This window comes from Rana temporaria, chromosome 6, assembly GCF_905171775.1.
Source record: "Rana temporaria chromosome 6, aRanTem1.1, whole genome shotgun sequence".
Classification (NCBI taxonomy): Eukaryota; Metazoa; Chordata; class Amphibia; order Anura; family Ranidae; genus Rana; species Rana temporaria.
Window position 1 is genome coordinate 195,110,572 of NC_053494.1, and position 18,457 is coordinate 195,129,028.

General features: G+C 44.3%; 1 protein-coding gene and 1 long non-coding RNA gene across 3 annotated transcripts in view; both read left to right on the forward strand.

Annotated features, from left to right (window-relative positions):
• The window catches only part of LRP1B (LDL receptor related protein 1B), a 1,757,966-nt gene that overhangs the window by 732,673 nt on the left and 1,006,836 nt on the right, over positions 1 to 18,457 (forward strand). The gene's annotated exons all lie outside the window — the stretch shown is intronic.
• Positions 8,640 to 10,349, forward strand: LOC120944135. 2 transcript variants are annotated; one of them, XR_005750360.1, is made up of 3 exons: positions 8,640 to 8,729; positions 8,834 to 8,948; positions 10,250 to 10,349. It is a non-coding gene; the product is annotated as an uncharacterized LOC120944135 (long non-coding RNA). The 2 variants fall into 2 exon arrangements; XR_005750361.1 differs by lacking the exon at positions 10,250 to 10,349 and adding an exon at positions 9,624 to 9,788.

The window sequence follows — 18,457 nt, forward strand, 5'->3', positions numbered from 1 at the left end:
TAGGGGGCGATGAAGGGGTTAACTGTGTTCCCTTTGCATGTTCTAACTGAAGGGGGATGGGACTTGCTTGGGGAATTGACAGATCGCTGTTCATACATTGTATGAACAGATGATCAGTAATTTCTCCCCTAAGAGAACCGGGAGCTGTGTATTTTCACTCACACAGCTCCCGGTTCTCACTATGCCACGAGCGATCACGGTTGCCCAGCGGTCATCGCACGCCCCTAGTGGCTACATGTAACATAATGTAACATCACGTCGTTTCACCCAGCCGAGCCATGTTGCTGCAGTAAAACTGCGGCGCCTGGTCGGCAAGTGGTTAATGAGGGCGGGGGGGCTCTATACTCGGGTGAGATTGGGGGAGAACTTTTTACTGGGGGGGTAGGAAGTTGGGGGGAAAGTTCTCTAGTGGAGTGGGTTGACAGAAGAGCTCTGTGGGAGAGAAGGGTTTATTGGTGCACTGGCAGGGAAAAGTGGTCAGGAAGTTGGTGGTTTGAACACAAGTACCCACACCTATTCTCTGAGAAAAAAAAGAGTCGGAACATGTAAGATATTGTCAAATACCCCAGTGCTCACAAAAATAATGAAGTATAAATTTTAGGTAGACTTAATCTTAAAGTGCATCCTTTCTAAACTACTGCCATAGTGCTGATCTATAAGGATATAGATGCCTCCTGCATGTATCCTTACACTCCTCTACACTCCCTTTGTCAGCGTGCATTTTCTCCTGTGTATTACTTACACTATAAATTCTGCTATGATCACTAAAGCCTCGTACACACAATAGGTTAACCAGAGGACAACGGTCTGAAGGACCGTTTTCATCGGTCAAAACTGATCGTATGTGGGCCCCATAGGTTATTTAACTATAGGTTAAAAAAAAGCCAACTTGTTTTAAAATTAACCTATGGATTCCTAACCAATAGGTCAAAACCGATCGTTAGTAGGCACGACCATCGGTTAAAAATCCACGCATGCTCAGAATCAAGTCAACGCATGCTTGAAGCATTGAACTTCATTTTTTTCAGCACATCGTTGTATTTTACGTCACCGCATTCTGACACGATCGGTTATTTTATCCTTCAGACCGTTGTCCTCTGGTTAACCTATCGTGTGTACGAGGCTTCACATCCAATAAAAATCCAGAAAAGTAACCACATGACTTCAGAAAAGGAGTGGGGGTGGGAATTAAAAAATAATGCCTGTCTCCAGGCTAGTGCTTGAGATATGTAAATAACCTGTCACTCACCGCAAGGGGGCGGAACGGACTAAGGTTTTTTCTCTGTAATTCCATTTTATTTCACTGAACAATAAAAGAGGATTGCTCAGAGCTGGATTAACTCTGTGTGGCAAGACTGGGCACAGATGATAGGAAATATTATACTCTACATTGTGACATCAAAAAAAAAATAAAAAAAAATGTGGGTTTACATCCACTTTAAGCCCTGTGATGGACCTGCTGCCACATGCCCCAGTAATTATAGTATTTATACCTTAAGCCAAACCTAATCAGGTTCCAGTGGGATGAAGCTGAAGACCATTCATTCTTGAATGATGGCTTTTTCGATTTCTTCTCATTTTCTCATTTATTCACCGACCTGACTGATTTCCATCAATTTTTACTTTCCGTTTTAAACTGGAGAGAATTTTAAAGGTGAAATAGCTTGGCAATCCATTTATTTTCCCCGACACATAAGCCCTTTATTTTCTCAGTTTCTACATAACCAAGTAGGCTCCACAAGAAATAAGGCATTCCGGCCTCAAAATAAAATTACATCTGGCCTACCCAATTATTTCCCCAAAGTCAAAAGAAATCAAACTTTTATTCCAAGCCCTTTTAACTCAGGAATATCTTGATGAAAAATTATACAGTGTTTATTCCAATGCCATTTCAGCTGTTTAGCTCCTTCCATTCAGTCAGTGACCCTCTTTTGCCAGGATACGGTAGGCAATTTAAATGATGTTTTTCTTTAAAACCACATTACAAAAAAAAAAAAGGCCAGAGAACTTCAAAGATCTCCTCTTTCTCTAAGCCTAATAAAACCGAGGATGTGGGCTTTAGTTAACATCTGTTGCTTTGAAAAAGCCCATTTCCCCTCTTTTTCTGCAGGTCGGTTTTTAGAACACTTTAAAAGATTAATTTCAGAGTTCCATTTAGTGTACTCGGCTTCCTGTGGCGGGGTGTGTTCTTGCTGAACTGGCATTCAGAGAAGCTTCTTCTGTTCCGACTCTGTAAGTAGTAAATCGCCACACTGATGCAATCTGTTTTCTTTGCCTGCGTGGACATTTTTCACCACTTCTTTCCTGTTCAGCCCGTTTCAGTTGTTCGGAATAATCTCAGAACAGATCCTGGTACCATTCTGAATGGCACAGATGCTGCAGAGTATTTAATGGTTGTCTTGGCATGGAATAGGGCAATAGATCACAAAAATAAGACAGTATGGTTTAAGAATTTGTAACGATAACTATTTAGTTGATTTTCTGCTGACTGTTGAGTCTTTTTACGCTTCCCATTTTAACAGTTTATAAAAAAAAAACACAGTGGGCCAGATTCTCTAAGAAACGGCGTAGGCAAGTGCTGTATTCGCGTAATTCAAAGGGGGCGGCTTGTATTCAAATTAAGCGCGCCCCCGCGACGATCGAACTGCGCATGCGCCGGGCTGAAAAATAGCCCAGTGCGCATGCTCCAGCTCACGACGGAAAATGTCAATGACGCCGACGTGAGCGTCATTGACGTAAAGTTGTATTCAAGAACGACGGAAAAAGACGATGCGGACCCGACGCCATACTTAACATGGCATACGGCGGACTGGCGTAAGGTTACCCCTCATATAGCAGGGGTAACCTTACGCTTACGGAAACGATGTAAACGCGACGCAAATTTGTTTGGGAATCGGCGTATCAGGCTCATTTGCATAGTCAAATGAGACCTGAACGTAAACGCCACCTAGCCGTCAGCGTTGTATTGCATTTAGGATCCGACTGTGTAAGTGACTTACACCAGTCAGATCTGAGCCTAATTCCGGCGTATCTTGTTTTGTGAATACAAAACAATGATACGCCGGCGGGATTTTCGAATTACGCCGGTGTATCTGTAGATACACCGGCGTAACTCTTTTGAGAATCTGGCCCACAGGCATTAATGTTGTGTTGCCTTTCAAAGGAAAACTGTATACAGTGTACTTTACAATATATTGTCAAAAGTATTGGGACACCTGCCTTTACACACACATAGGGGCAGATCCACGTACCTGCGCGCAATAATACGACGGGTGCAGCGTATCCAAGATACACTACGCCGCCGTAACTTATTTTTTTTTCGAATCCTCAAATAATTTGCGCCGTACGGCGTTACGGCGGCGTAGTGTATCTTTGGCGGCGTAATGGCACGCCATTCAAATCTCTGTGATGGGGGCGTGTTTTATGTAAATACGTCGTAACCCGACGTAAACAACGTTTTTTTTTAACTGCGCATGCGCCATCCGTGGGGGTATCCCAGTGCGCATGCTCAAAATTAACCCGGAACAAGCCAATTCTTCCGACGGTGACGTCATTCTACGCAAATCCCTATTCGCGAACGACTTAGGCCGGGTACACACGGACAAACATGTATGGTGAAAGCGGTCCGTCGGACCGTTTTCACCATACATGTCTGCCAGAGGGCTTCTGTACGATGGTTGTACACACCATCGTACAGAAGTCCGCGCGTAAACAATACGCGGGGCGTGTCCGCGGTGTCGCCGCGTCGATGACGCGGTGTCGCCGCGACAATGACGCGGCGACGTGGGCGGCCCGCCTTTAAAATGCTTCCACGCATGCGTCGAAGTCATTCGACGCATGCGAGGGACGGCGGGCGCCTGGACATGTACGGTAGGTCTGTACTGACGACCGTACATGTCCGAGCGGGCTGAATTCCAGCGGGCTGTTTTAAAACAAGTCCAGGAATATTTGTCTGCTGGGAAAAGGCCCGGCGGGCAAATGTTTGCTGGAATTCGGCCCGCTCGCGCCCACACACGACCAAACATGTCTGCTGAAACTGGCCTGCGGGCCAGTTTCAGCAGACATGTTTGCTCGTGAGTATGGGGCCTGACGCAAACAACGTAAACATTTCTAATTTCTACGCGGGAACGACGGCCATACTTAACATTGAGTACGCCTCATAACAGTAGCTTTAACTATACGCCGGAAAAAGCTGAACGCAAACATCGTAAAAAAATGCGCCGGCCGGACGTACGTCCGTGGATCGCCGTAACTAGCTAATTTGCATACTCGACGCGGAATTCGACGGAAACGGCACCTAGCGGCCGCCGAAAAATTGCAGCTTAGATCCGACGGCGTACTAAGACGTTCACCTTCTACCTAGCCGAGATGCCGTTGTATCTTGTTTTGAAGATACAAAACAAAGATACGACGCGCAAAATTTGAAATTACGCAGCGTATCAAGAGATACGCCGGCGTAATACTTTTGCGGATCTGCCCCATGAACTTTAATTGGCATCCCAGCCTTAGGCCTCGTACACACAATAGGTTAACCAGAGGGCAACGGTCTGATGGACCATTTTTATCGGTCCAAACCGATCATGTGTGGGCCCCATAGGTTTTTTAACCATAGGTTAAAAAAAAGCCAACTTGCTTTAAATTTAGCCTATGGATTCCTAACCGATGGGAAAAAAATGATCGTTAGTAGGCACGACCATCGGTTAAAAATCCAGGCATGCTCAGAATCAAGTCGACGCATGCTTGGAAGCATTGAACTTTGTTTTTTTTTCAGCACGTCGTTGTGTTTTACGTCACCGCGTTTTGACATGATCCGTTTTTTAACCGATGGTGTGTAGGCACGACGGACCATCAGTCAGCTTCATCGGTTAACCTATGACAACGGTCCATCAGACCGTTCTCATCGGATGGACTGATCGTGTGCACGAGGCTTAAAGCTGTGTACACACGGTCAGAATTTCTGACAACAAATGTTCGATGGGAGCTTTTTGACGGAAACTCTGACCGTGTGTAGGCTCCATCGGACATTTGCTGTCGGAATTTATGACTACAAAAATTTGAGAGCTGGTTCTCAAATTTTCCGACAAAAAAATCCATTCTTGTAAATTCCGATCTTGTGTGGACAATTCCGAAGCACAAAAGAGTAAGGTAATTAATATACTCTATTAGAGCCCGCTTAGACTAAACAAGCAGTATTTCTTCTACTTTTTATTTTTTAGGCGAGGAAAGGGTATTGGAACCCATGGATAGAGAGTGCTGCACACCCCTGATATGTCTTGAGAAAAGAGAAAATTACCCCTAGGGGCTTTGTGCTGCAGCAAGGAATAGAAACGTACCAAAAAAGATATGTAAAAGTATAAATTTATTTAAATATGTTGTACGGAAAAAGCCCCAAACAGTAGGGACTCAAGATATGAACTTGGTAAAAAACATAAGTCATACATGGCAAATAAAAACACAAGGTAGAACAAGTACAGACATAGCATAACAGTACTGTAAGTATACAAATACTATGGGCGAAAAACACCCTTACGCGTTTCGACCTTTTATAAGTAGCGGTCTTCTTCAGGAAGTATTAGTTAGACGCTGCCATAGGTTCTGTAAGAAAGAAAATGCATACAAAGAGAGATACATATAGATAAGTGGGACATAATAACAGAAGAACACAAAGAGGGCCCGCCACCCACAGCCATATAGGTAGATGGCAGGATGCGGGTAAACCTCCTACAAAAGTGGACTAGTGTAGAAAATCCCACTGCCACTCACCCAAGACGTCCAATGGAAGGCGTAGACCCGGACCAGATGAACCACTGCCGCACCATCAAACTCCCCCGGGGGGTACCAGAGGGGTGGAAAAAGGGGAGAGGAGCTCCCCTGGGTCAGTGTAGAAAAGGACTCCGAATTCAGGTGCACCACCAAGAGAGGTACCGCCCGGGCCTACGAGAGGTCACCAGATAGCGCGCCAAAGCCGCGCCCCGAGGCGGGCCAGAGGGGGGGGGGGGGGGGGCGGCAGGCAAAGAGGGGGGGGGAAGGAGGGCAAACCGAGGTGGGGAAGGAGCACAGGGAGGGGGGGGGCAACGGGGCCGGGGATGGCGGATCAAGGCCAAGCAGGTGGGGACGAGCACACACGCCTGGCTGAGTCACAGGGGGGCCCGACACCACCGTGTACACCGGGATGGGTAAGTTGGGGTGCGGGGGAGCGCTCCCCTTCTACGGTTGCGGTGAAGACCCTGTAATGTAAATACACGTATATGTATAAGACTGGGAAGCATGTCTAGAGAATAAAAAAGGTAAATATATGAGTACACGCCAGGCTGAACAAGAAGCCTGATGTGTAGGCATGGAAATTGCGTGAGGGAGATGCACAGGGGAGAAAAAGAGATGTGGGAATGAGGGGAAACAACAAAACAACAATAGGACACAGAGTGAAAACAAACCAAAAATAATGAGCATGGTAAAAGTACATAAAACAAAAAACAAAGAAGGTGTGTAAGTGACTGAATGAATAACAATGAAGAATGCAGTGTGTGGTCTAGTGAGAAATGTGGAAGTGTATGTGAAAGGGATGTGTTATAGCAGCAGTGTGAGGTGGGAAAGCAAAAGAAAAATGGAAAACAACAGGGGGAGAAGAGAAAAAAGGATGAAAGGGGAACAGGAAATATGGGGAATGTTACAGTGAAAAAGAGAAGAAAAAGGAATACAAATGAAAAAAAAAAAAATAATAATAAAAAAAAAAATGCTGATAATAATCATGTGACTATAAGTGTATGAGTGATCTATGGGTGTGTGTGCATGTGAATGAAATTATGAAAACAGGTGAATAAGAGGAGGGTGGGAAAAGAAACTGCAGGGGAAAGGGGCTAGTATGGAAACAAATGAAAAGGTGAAAAAATACCTGTGCTATCTGTAAAGCTCACAGAGGTAAGATGGTCAGATGGTAAAATGGTTGAAGCTGTAGCCTTCCTGTTAAGGAGGGATGTTGAGACACCTATTGAAGGAGGTGCTGACGTCTGTTGAAAAGTAAACGAAGTAGAAGAGTAAGATAATAATGGGGATACCGGGGTGGATGGCAGGTTTGCAGGAAATGGAAAAGAGAGCCAAGGCTCCCACTTACCTTCCTGCAGCCCAAATCTGTCATAACCACCAAACACAGTCGCCGTGGGATCTGGATTTGTCCCAATGAGGCTGGCTGCTTATATAAGGTATGTCTTGAACAGGTGAGGGAGTGCACTCCCTCTACACTTGTAGCAACCCCACCCTATGATGCAGTAGGGGGCGGGCCCGGATGGACCCAACCCTGCCCGGGAACCACACCCACCGCTGTGGCAGGTGTAAACATCGCCGAAAATCCCCCTCACCACACACACCCCCCCCCCACATCCACGGGAACGCCACACCCACCCCCCCCACACGGCCAAACCCCCGCCCCCCCCACCCACACCCACCCATTGCGCACGCAGCAATACAGCGCGCCCAGGCCGCCATGAGGCGGCAAGTGGTGGCCTCCCCGGCGTTCCAGAAGGGACTGTTATGTCCCCGGTGTACCAACTCCATCCTCCTCGTCCATGGACGGCAATGCACAGGCACGCAGGTGGTGTGAGCCGCGCGCGGTCACGCGAGGCGTCGGCGCCATGACGCCATCGCGACCCCGCGCGCTCGGCAAGGGCGCGTGCTGGCCGCTAGGGACCTGGGACGCCGACGGCAGGCGCAGAAACTCCCCCAGTGGCCAGCGGGAAGAAGGCCACCAGAGGAAAAGCACAAGAACCGGGGCCAGCCCAGATATGTGCAGAGTCCCCGCCTGCCGTGAGGCCCAGGGAAGGAAAAATCTCCTGCTGGCTACCGAACCATGTGCACCCATGGAGCCCCCAGGGGAAAGATGATGATGGAAGGATGCGGATGTGGTGGCGGTCCAGGCCCGGAATCCAAGAAATGGACGTCCATGGGGGGGTGGTAAAAATCTGAAAAAATATTATTAAAGTATATGTTAAATGCAGATTGCTGTGCGATCATATTTGGGTAAATGCTCTGCATCAGAAACAGATGCAAAGTACATTTGTATCGTATAAGAAATTAATATACTAAATGGACATATTAGTCTGAAACAAACAAAATAATGTATATAAGAACAAAACAAAGAAATGATAATAAAAATAATAATAATATTATTTTTATTATCATTTCTTTGTTTTGTTCCGTCATGGCGCCGACGCCTCGCGTGACCGCGCGCGGCTCACACCACCTGCGTGCCTGCGCATTGCCGTCCATGGACGAGGAGGATGGAGTTGGTACACCGGGGACATAACAGTCCCTTCTGGAACGCCGGGGAGGCCACCACTTGCCGCCTCATGGCGGCCTGGGCGCGCTGTATTGCTGCGTGCGCGATGGGTGGATGTGGGTGGGGGGGGCGGGGGTTTGGCCGTGTGGGGGGGGTGGGTGTGGCGTTCCTGTGGATGGGGGGGTTTCCATGTGGGGTGGGGGGGTGTGTGTGGTGAGGGGGATCTTCAGCGATGTTTACACCTGCCACAGCAGTGGGTGTGGTTCCCGGGCAGGGTTGGGTCCATCCGGGCCCGCCCCCTACTGCATCATAGGGTGGGGTTGCTACAGGTGTAGAGGGAGTGCACTCCCTCACCTGTTCAAGACATACCTTATATAAGCAGCCAGCCTCATTGGGACAAATCCAGATCCCACGGCGACTGTGTTTGGTGGTTATGACAGATTTTGGCTGCAGGAAGGTAAGTGGGAGCATTGGCTCTCTTTTCCATTTCCTGCAAACCTGCCATCCACCCCGGTATCCCCATTATTATCTTACTCTTCTACTTTGTTTACTTTTCAACAGACGTCAGCACCTCCTTCAATAGGTGTCTCAACATCCCTCCTTAACAGGAAGGCTACAGCTTCAACCATTTTACCATCTGACCATCTTACCTCTGTGAGCTTTACAGATAGCACAGGTATTTTTTCACCTTTTCATTTGTTTCCATACTAGCCCCTTTCCCCTGCAGTTTCTTTTCCCACCCTCCTCTTATTCACCTGTTTTCATAATTTCATTCACATGCACACACACCCATAGATCACTCATACACTTATAGTCACATGATTATTATCAGCATTTTTTTTTTTTATTATTTTTATTATTTTTATTTTTATTTTCATTTGTATTCCTTTTTCTTCTCTTTTTCACTGTAACATTCCCCATATTTCCTGTTCCCCTTTCATCCTTTTTTCTCTTCTCCCCCTGTTGTTTTCCATTTTTCTTTTGCTTTCCCACCTCACACTGCTGCTATAACACATCCATTTCACATACACTTCCACATTTCTCACTAGACCACACACTGCATTCTTCATTGTTATTCATTCAGTCACTTACACACCTTCTTTGTTTTTTGTTTTATGTACTTTTACCATGTTCATTATTTTTGGTTTGTTTTCACTCTGTGTCCTATTGTTGTTTTGTTGTTTCCCCTCATTCCCACATCTCTTTTTCTCCCCTGTGCATCTCCCTCACGCAATTTCCATGCCTACACATCAGGCTTCTTGTTCAGCCTGGCGTGTACTCATATATTTACCTTTTTTATTCTCTAGACATGCTTCCCAGTCTTATACATATACGTGTATTTACAATACAGGGTCTTCACCGCAACCGTAGGAGGGGAGCGCTCCCCCGCACCCCAACTTACCCATCCCGGTGTACACGGTGGTGTCGGGCCCCCCTGTGACTCAGCCAGGCGCGTGTGCTCGTCCCCACCTGCTTGGCCTTGATCCGCCATCCCCGGCCCCGTTGCCCCCCCCTCCCTGTGCTCCTTCCCCACCTCGGTTTGCCCTCCTTCCCCCCCTCTTTGCCTGCCGCCCCGCCCCCCCCCTCCGGCCCGCCTCGGGGCGCGGCTTTGGCGCGCTATCTGGTGACCTCTCGTAGGCCCGGGCGGTACCTCTCTTGGTGGTGCACCTGAATTCGGAGTCCTTTTCTACACTGACCCAGGGGAGCTCCTCTCCCCTTTTTCCACCCCTCTGGTACCCCCCGGGGGAGTTTGATGGTGCGGCAGTGGTTCATCTGGTCCGGGTCTACGCCTTCCATTGGACGTCTTGGGTGAGTGGCAGTGGGATTTTCTACACTAGTCCACTTTTGTAGGAGGTTTACCCGCATCCTGCCATCTACCTATATGGCTGTGGGTGGCGGGCCCTCTTTGTGTTCTTCTGTTATTATGTCCCACTTATCTATATGTATCTCTCTTTGTATGCATTTTCTTTCTTACAGAACCTATGGCAGCGTCTAACTAATACTCCCTGAAGAAGACCGCTACTTATAAAAGGTCGAAACGCGTAGGGGTGTTTTTCGCCCATAGTATTTGTATACTTACAGTACTGTTATGCTATGTCTGTACTTGTTCTACCTTGTGTTTTTATTTGCCATGTATGACTTATGTTTTTTACCAAGTTCATATCTTGAGTCCCTACTGTTTGGGGCTTTTTCCGTACAACATATTTAAATAAATTTATACTTTTACATATCTTTTTTGGTACGTTTCTATTCCTTGCTGCAGCACAAAGCCCCTAGGGGTAATTTTCTCTTTTCTCTTTATTTTTTAGGCATGCTGGACAAAGCAACAATTTTAGTTGCACGCACTTTTTTTTCTTTGGCTCCCCCATAGTTCTGTTTGGAGTAAAGAGAAGACCAGTGTAAGCTCTGAGTTGTATTGGAACTTATACAAAACGTATGACTTCCTCTATGCCCCCATATGATGCATAGAGCCTGACCAGCCAATCATTAGCACTGTCACATGGGAAAAATTAGTTACAAGCTACTCTTGTTCCCAGTAATATGGGGTAGGATGTGATGAATTGCCCCCAAATGTAGTTTTCAAAAACAAAGTGGGGGGGTGAAGTGAATATACTGTATGCTACTGTGCTTCCATTGCAGTAAACCTCTAATGGAACTCACTACCTCAATCTGTCCAGCTATCTCCTACTCTGGCTACCTTTAGGCAATCTCTGAAAACTCATCTCTTCAGAAAGGCCTATCACACCACCAACTAACAGAACTTTTATCACTACCATCAGCTCACCCCCTTACAGTTATAACCTGTATCAGTCGCTTTACCCTATTAGATTGTGAGTTCATATGAGGAGGGCCGTTTTAACACTCTTGCAATTTATTGTATTGTATTGTAACTGTAATTGTAAATCAATATGCAAACCGTTAGCACTATATAAATTGTTTATAATAATAACAATAATAACCTGTTGCTTCACCTCAATAGTGCAAAGCACCGGTTGTAACAGGTGCTCCACGCGCCTGTTACTTCTGGTAATGACAGGTGCCCGGTGCCGTAGTGCGTTCCATGCTGGAACACATACGGCGCTCGTGCGATGACGTCATTGCCCCTGCGCCATGGTGCATTCCAGTTTTGTGCGCCGCAAATCGGCGGTTTGCTTCAATTCAGTGCGATGCACTGCACCTGTTCTCAGCCTATAAAGGCATTCATTTTAAATAGGAAAACTGTTCTGTTATTGTCGGCCGTAGCCGGATAGGCTACAACCAATCTATAGATACCAGTAATCTCTGGACTGCACCACTCCAGCTGCAACCACAAAATTGCATAAATGCACGGATTTAAGCAGACAAACCGCAATGGCTATTGAACTTCATTTTTCCCAGCTCGTCGTACGTGTTTTATGTCACCGCGTTCTTGACGTTCATAATTTCCAATAACATTTGTGTGACCGTGTGTATGCAAGACAAGTTTGAGCCATCTTAAAAAAATCCACGGTTTTGTTATCGGAATGTCCGATCGTGTGTATGTGGCATAAGCCCCACTCTAGGCTCCTTATTGGATGAGATGAGTGGGGCAAGCCTAACATGATGGGCAGCCTCATTGACCGAGAGGAATGCTCTGGAAGCAGGATGGGTCAGAGCCAAGCCCAACTTTTACAGTAAAAATTGCCTTTCAAAAACGACTTATCTTTGGCCCCAGAAGTACTCGGCACTGCTCAGGATGCCTTATGATCATAGACATGGCATATTCATCTCTAGGATTGCAGTACACTGGCTTAAAGGCCTTAGTTCTAATGTACCTTATCTGTCCTTGCCTCTTTTCCCACAGTCTCTAGATGGCTTAGCACAACGGACATCTCCTAGTTTCAGATATATTGGTCATCAACCTCTTTACCTTAGTGAGCAAATAATGTCTTACATTTCCCTACTAAGCAAACATGCCTGGTTCTGGCGTACTCATTTCTATTAATGAGGAAAGTGTTGATTTACTTTCTAATCTTGGAAGTTTGTTGGAGACTCAAGATAAATTAATTGCAGAGTCCGCAGCTTTTCATCTTGAGCCCCTAATCCAAATGATGCATGAATGCTTAATCTGAATTAAGACCGTCTGAAGTTTACAACTAAAGTTTCAGTTTTCGGCAGTCAGCATAAAGCATAGACTACTGATTAAAGCATAAATCTTATAGTTTAAAAAAAAAAAATATTCTATTTTTTATAACTGTTAAACAGCATTGAACAATTACTGTTTTGTCAAGACTTAAAGGTTCATTGCTTCCAAAAAGAACATTGTTTTTAGTGAACGCCAACAGCCTTTGACTGGCCATCCAACTGTTCTGACAGTTGCCCTACAGGCTGGTGTGCCAGTATTTTCTTTTGGACATCTAAAGCTTGTTAAAATGGACCTGACATCATTAGTATTTTTTAATGTTAAGTGTATTCTTGCTAAGCAATGTGTAAGAGTAACACTCTCATACAAGAGTACCTCTCATACAGATCACATCACTCCCTTGACAATGCCTTCATCTGCATTTCTATCTAGTAGGATGGTGACATCTTTGTTCAAGCATCATCCAGGGTCATCCTTTGCTTCCAGCACCAGATGCCGGATCAGAGATGACCAAATCATGCAAATCCTGGCGCCCTTACAGTTTTTGGCTTTGTTCACAAATGTTTGACACAGATCAACTGCCACTGAAAACCCTTACCTTGTGGCATGCTGTAAAGTCAAAATGTCACTCTTTAATTACATGGGGAGAAAAGAATAAGGTAGGGCTTCCCCTTGCCTGCAGCTGGCTAATCCTGCCATCTCAGCCTAAGCAATCACTGACTAGCGCTCACAGACTGCTTTTTAATGATATTTTTTTTTTCGCTTTTTTGCAAAAATGATACTGTTGTACATTATGAGAAGCTAGGATTGTATTCATGGAGACTCGTGAAGTTACTGAAAGGTCCACTTTTGGCCATGCATCAACAAAGTCGTACAAAAATATATTAAAGTTGTCATGGGGCCACATTACGGCTGAACTGGGTCTCCTAAAAATGTGTTTTAGGCCCCATACACACGACCAAAAATGTATGCTGAAACTGGTCCGCGGACCAGTTTCAGCATTCATGTTCGGTCGTGTGTAGGCGCGAGCGGGCCGAATTCCAGCAAACATTTGCCCGCTGGGCCTTTTCCCAGCAGACAAATATTCCTGGACGTGTTTTAAAACCGTCCGCTGGAATCCTGCCCGCTCGGACATGTACGGTCGTCAGTACAGACCTACCGTACATGTCCGAGCGCCCGCCGTCCCTCGCATGCGTCGAATGACTTTGACGCATGCATGGAAGACTTTAAATGGCAGGCCCGCCCACGTCGCCGCGTCATCGCCGCGTCATCGTCGCGGCGACGACGCGGACACTCCCCGCGTATTGTTTACGCGCGGACTTCTGTACGATGGTTAGTACAGCCATCGTACAGAAGCCCTCTGGCAGACATGTACGGTGAAAACGGTCCGACGGACCGGTTTCATCGTACATGTTTGCTCGTTAGTACCCGGCCATAGAGTTATATGTGACTGGTGGGATTTAAGCCAGGGCTGCTTCATGAAAACAGAATTTAGTCTCATAATTTTTTGATTGTAGACTATACAATGTCATACAGGGGACCCTTGGATTACGAGCATAATCCGTTCCAGGAGAAAGCTTTTAATCCAAAGTACTCGCATATCAAAGCGAGTTTTCCCATTAAAGTCAATGGAAACGAAAATGATTTGTTCTGCATTGACTTCAATGGCATGCAATATCGCATGCGGCCAGAGGCGGGGGATGCCAGAGAGCCTCAGAAATGTCCGGAAAGGCCTGAGCACAGATCGGCTGACCTCGGCAAACCTCGGAAAGACTCCGTTCACGAGACTTTCCAAGGTTTGTCGCAGTCAGCCAAACTGTCCTCGGTCCTTTCTGTGCATTTCCGAATGGTGCCATTCGGCGCCGGCGCCCCCCCACATCAGGCCAAACGCAGTACTGCATACCGCTTTGGCCTTAATCCTGCTCATTTTGCAAGACAACACTCGCAAACCGAGTTAGGATTTTTAGAAATACAGTGCTCGTATTGCGAAGCGCTCGTTAACCACGTTACTCGCAGTCTGATTATCCAATTGTATCTATAACTCTGTGATGTATTAGTTGTTAAAGAACCACGCCTTCCAAACTTCTTGTTGACATGTCTTTTGGTGCTAAACATGCTTCTCCTTTAGTCTCATGATGTTCTGAGTAGTTCTCCATCTTTTATTGCCTTTTATGTGGTATTCCTTTCCTTTGTTGTGTAAAAACATCTAAAATAATTATTTGTTAGAATGCTGAGTGCTTCCCATATCAGCCTGTTTGTGTCATTTGTGGTTCCTCCCTCAGTGACAGACAGAGGTGACACCAGACCATTCATCTTCTCGGTGTGACCACCTCCGTTTTTTTAATTTAAGCAAAATAAATTATACTTTTGATGACCTGGCACCAAGGAATGACAAAATCAAAGATGGCACGTATAGGTTGATGTGGAATTATACAGTACTCATAATAAGCATTATTTTTATTTTATTATTTTATTACAAGAAAGGAAGAATTTGCATATAATGTGAATATTTGCTAATGCAGGTCTAATTTAAACCTTTTCCCCAGCAGTACATGTATAATCCCCCCCCCCCCCACCACACTACTCTCCTCAGAAATATATATTGTACCTGTAGGTATGAAGAAGCATGTGACTCCATTTGGTGCTTGATAATTGTCCCGTTGCTGTCACATTGGGTTAGTAGAGTCATCAGCCTAATTTGAACTCCAACAGTATGGATATAAGAGCTTACACAAGTCTGTCTTTTTAATGCTCCTAGCAGCTATGGAGCTTTGGGGAAGGAGGGCATTAATGTGAATCTGTTGCTTTGCCCTTGCACAGTTTAAATTAAGTTGCAATAAGATGTATTTCCTTCTGTCTACTTCATCCCTCAGGAGTTATCATTTCGAGAAAAGTCACTTACACGAGATGGTAGACATATTTATTGATGCAAAACAGGCCAATGATGAGCTCCTTCACCTTTTCTGATTTTGTGAAAGCAGAAGGATAAACAGAGAGCTAATTATTGGTGGACACATGACAATGCGTTAATAAGGTGTAATACAGCACCTGTACATTGAAAACTAGACATGTGCACAGTGAAATATTTTGTTTCGGAATTTAGTTTTCCTCTGAAAAATAAAATGATTTAGTTACTTCCTAAACTCGTTTTTATTAATTTTGTTTCGTTAAGAAATGCATTAGTTCGAAAATCCGAATTAATTAAGGTTGAATCTGTCATTGAAGGCTTATGGTGTCCGTCGAATGTTCTAAGAAGATTTGACAAAGCAACCGTACATTTCCAGTCGAATGCTCCGCCTACAAGCTATAGTAGAATTCTAATGTTGTATGACTAGTAATAATTATATTTATTAATTATTATTACTAGTCAACCAACCTTAGAATTCTTCTATAGCCTATGGGCCGAGCATTTGACCATAAATGTCCGCTCGTGGCGATCGTATGTTTTTAGCTGCTTCGACGAATCTTCATGTCCCTATAATGTCAAATCTTTTCTCTCTATGTCGAATAATCTTGGACTAAGAGTTAGGTTAGGCATATTCAACTGCAGGTTCCATAGACACAGATTACTATTGTCATTGTCATGTCGAATCTCCTATCTATATCGAACTGTTTTCACAACAAAACGAAAATAAAGCATTTTTTATGTCGGATATTTCGGATTTTGGACGGATTTGGACATTTGTTACCGTTTGTTAAAACAAACGCGAAATTCAGACGAAAATGCATTCGGACGAAAACAAATGCACATGTCTATTGAGAACAAGCAACAGTTGGCCATGTTACTACTGCAGACAGGGAGTACTTCTGCAAGGAATATGTGAAGGAGAAAAATGAATGTTTGGTCTCGGTGCTTGGCCTGACTATTCATGGTGGGGTTACAGGAGCAAATATGGAGCATTTTAAGCCAGGTGACAGGAGTCAAGAATATTCTTGGCATCAAGTAATGTGAATGTTCAGCTTAAATAGTTCAGACTCTTTGGAACCAATTGATGTGAGCTTATTAGACAATCCAGCTTGTGGTGCAGTCAATCTTTATTTACGTGAATTTGTTGCCCACATTGAAGGCTCATTCAACGTACAACCATATTCCAGTTGGTTTTTAGGCAGATTTGGCCCTAGTCAATTGTCCTTCAACTGCTGGGTCTAAAAGGGTGCACTGACTCAAAAGGCTGAGTTCACTCTTTAATGTTGGTGAGCAGGATGTACTATGGTCTAATTGCTTGGAATTTGGCTTCCTGTTATCTTCTATGTTCTATGGTGCTTGCTAAAGAACATTTCCCATGCAATCAAAGGTAGAATCAGAATGCTTTGGATGTGATTCTGCATCCAACACATTGTGAACAGTTCCTGAAGGAAACCCAAAAGCATTCTAAACCTCAGATGACTCTCCTACCCTTTGTAACTCAATGATGTATTTTGAGCCCTTCTGATTACCTTGAAGATGTATGATACCATGATGACACTTGATACAAGGGCTGCATGTAATGACATGCATACTGTTGGAGCTTATCAATCACAGCGGTGTGTGTTTGTTTTATTGTGCTCCTGAGTAACTCTTGTGACTAAAGAAGGTAGAGAGTACATTTTGACTTAATGACATTTACATACAGTATTTTATTTTATAAAATGTCTTCTTTCATTAATAGACAAGGGATTCCATAGTAGTAACTCCATAGAGATTGTCTATTTGTGCAGTTTGCAATTCAATAAGCATGGTTAGTGCTTAGCGAATGATTATTGAAATTCCATTGCAGAGGGATGCTTAGCACAGAAATTAGTATATAAGCCAAGGATGAGTTGGTGAATTTGTTAAGCGCAAAAATACTAATTTAACACGTTGTAAATTTTCAGGTTTCGGGTTTTACAAATGCATAGGGATTTACAATGTTCTGTCAAACACGATATTCATTATACTTACTAATAAAGGGGAAGACAGTTGAAGAAATCTTGTGCTAACTCAATAAATGTTCAAAAACTTTTGTGTACAGTTTACATTGCATTAATCCTAGTTCCATGAACCCAGCGTTTAGTCAATTAATTACTGTTTAGGGCTGTTTAATAAAATGCAATGCTACCTTTGTACAATGATTCATTAATTTTTAGTTTATTGGTGTGGGACTACTAGAACACTCAATCTGATTGGTTGCCAAACCTATGCATATCCTAATGTATTACCAGTGAAAATCTTCACTGACTTTGCTAGGTAAACAAAACATAGTGATGGGCACTGAGGCGTTGTTAGGTTCTTTTGGCTGTACTTTCGAGATTCGATTTCTCTGACCTAGGACGGCTGGCATCAGAGAGCTAAAAAAAAAAAAAAAAACTAGTGTAGCGCTCAAATAGCATTGGCTGCTCACCCATTTTCCTATGCCCAATTTTTTTCCCATTTTTCCATCAGAGAGCCAGAGCTACGTTCTAAGGGAGTGCAATAGGAAACGGGAAAAATACATAAGAGAAGGAAGACAACAGGGAGAAAAGAGAGAACAGCTACTTTCTTATCATTATCACAACATTTTAGTTTAGATACCCGGGGATTTACCAGGTTCTAACAATACCTTGTGCCAACATATTTATTATAGACTTAAGGAACATAATGGAGAGAGAATATGTCTTTCCCCTATTCACTGGACAGTAAAGTGATTGCTCCTAAAGCCCACCTGTAGGCACAATTGGAAACCCATCTCAATCCTCTTGGCCAGTCCACGCCAACCAATTCCTAATTTTTATTTAAGAAAACTTTCCCAATCCCTTTTAAATGATCCGATTCTACATTCATATGTTCCATTGCAGATCCTCTTTAAGACGTGGAAATCAGCGAATCACTGTTACAGTTCTTGGCTCTCTGCTGACCAGTTTGGTGTCACCTCCTGTCATGACATTATTGTACTGCAGGGATAAAACAAAAAATGCAAGTTCTCAAGTGGAAAACAATATGTAAGAACAAACTGGGAATACCCTTTAACAGTCCTTCCATTTCCCAAGGTGCCTTAATAAGCCACTCTCTTCAAATTGCCATAAAATAATTCATAATATAATCATAAAATTGATTGTAAATGCTAATCTTCTACTACTTATCAATA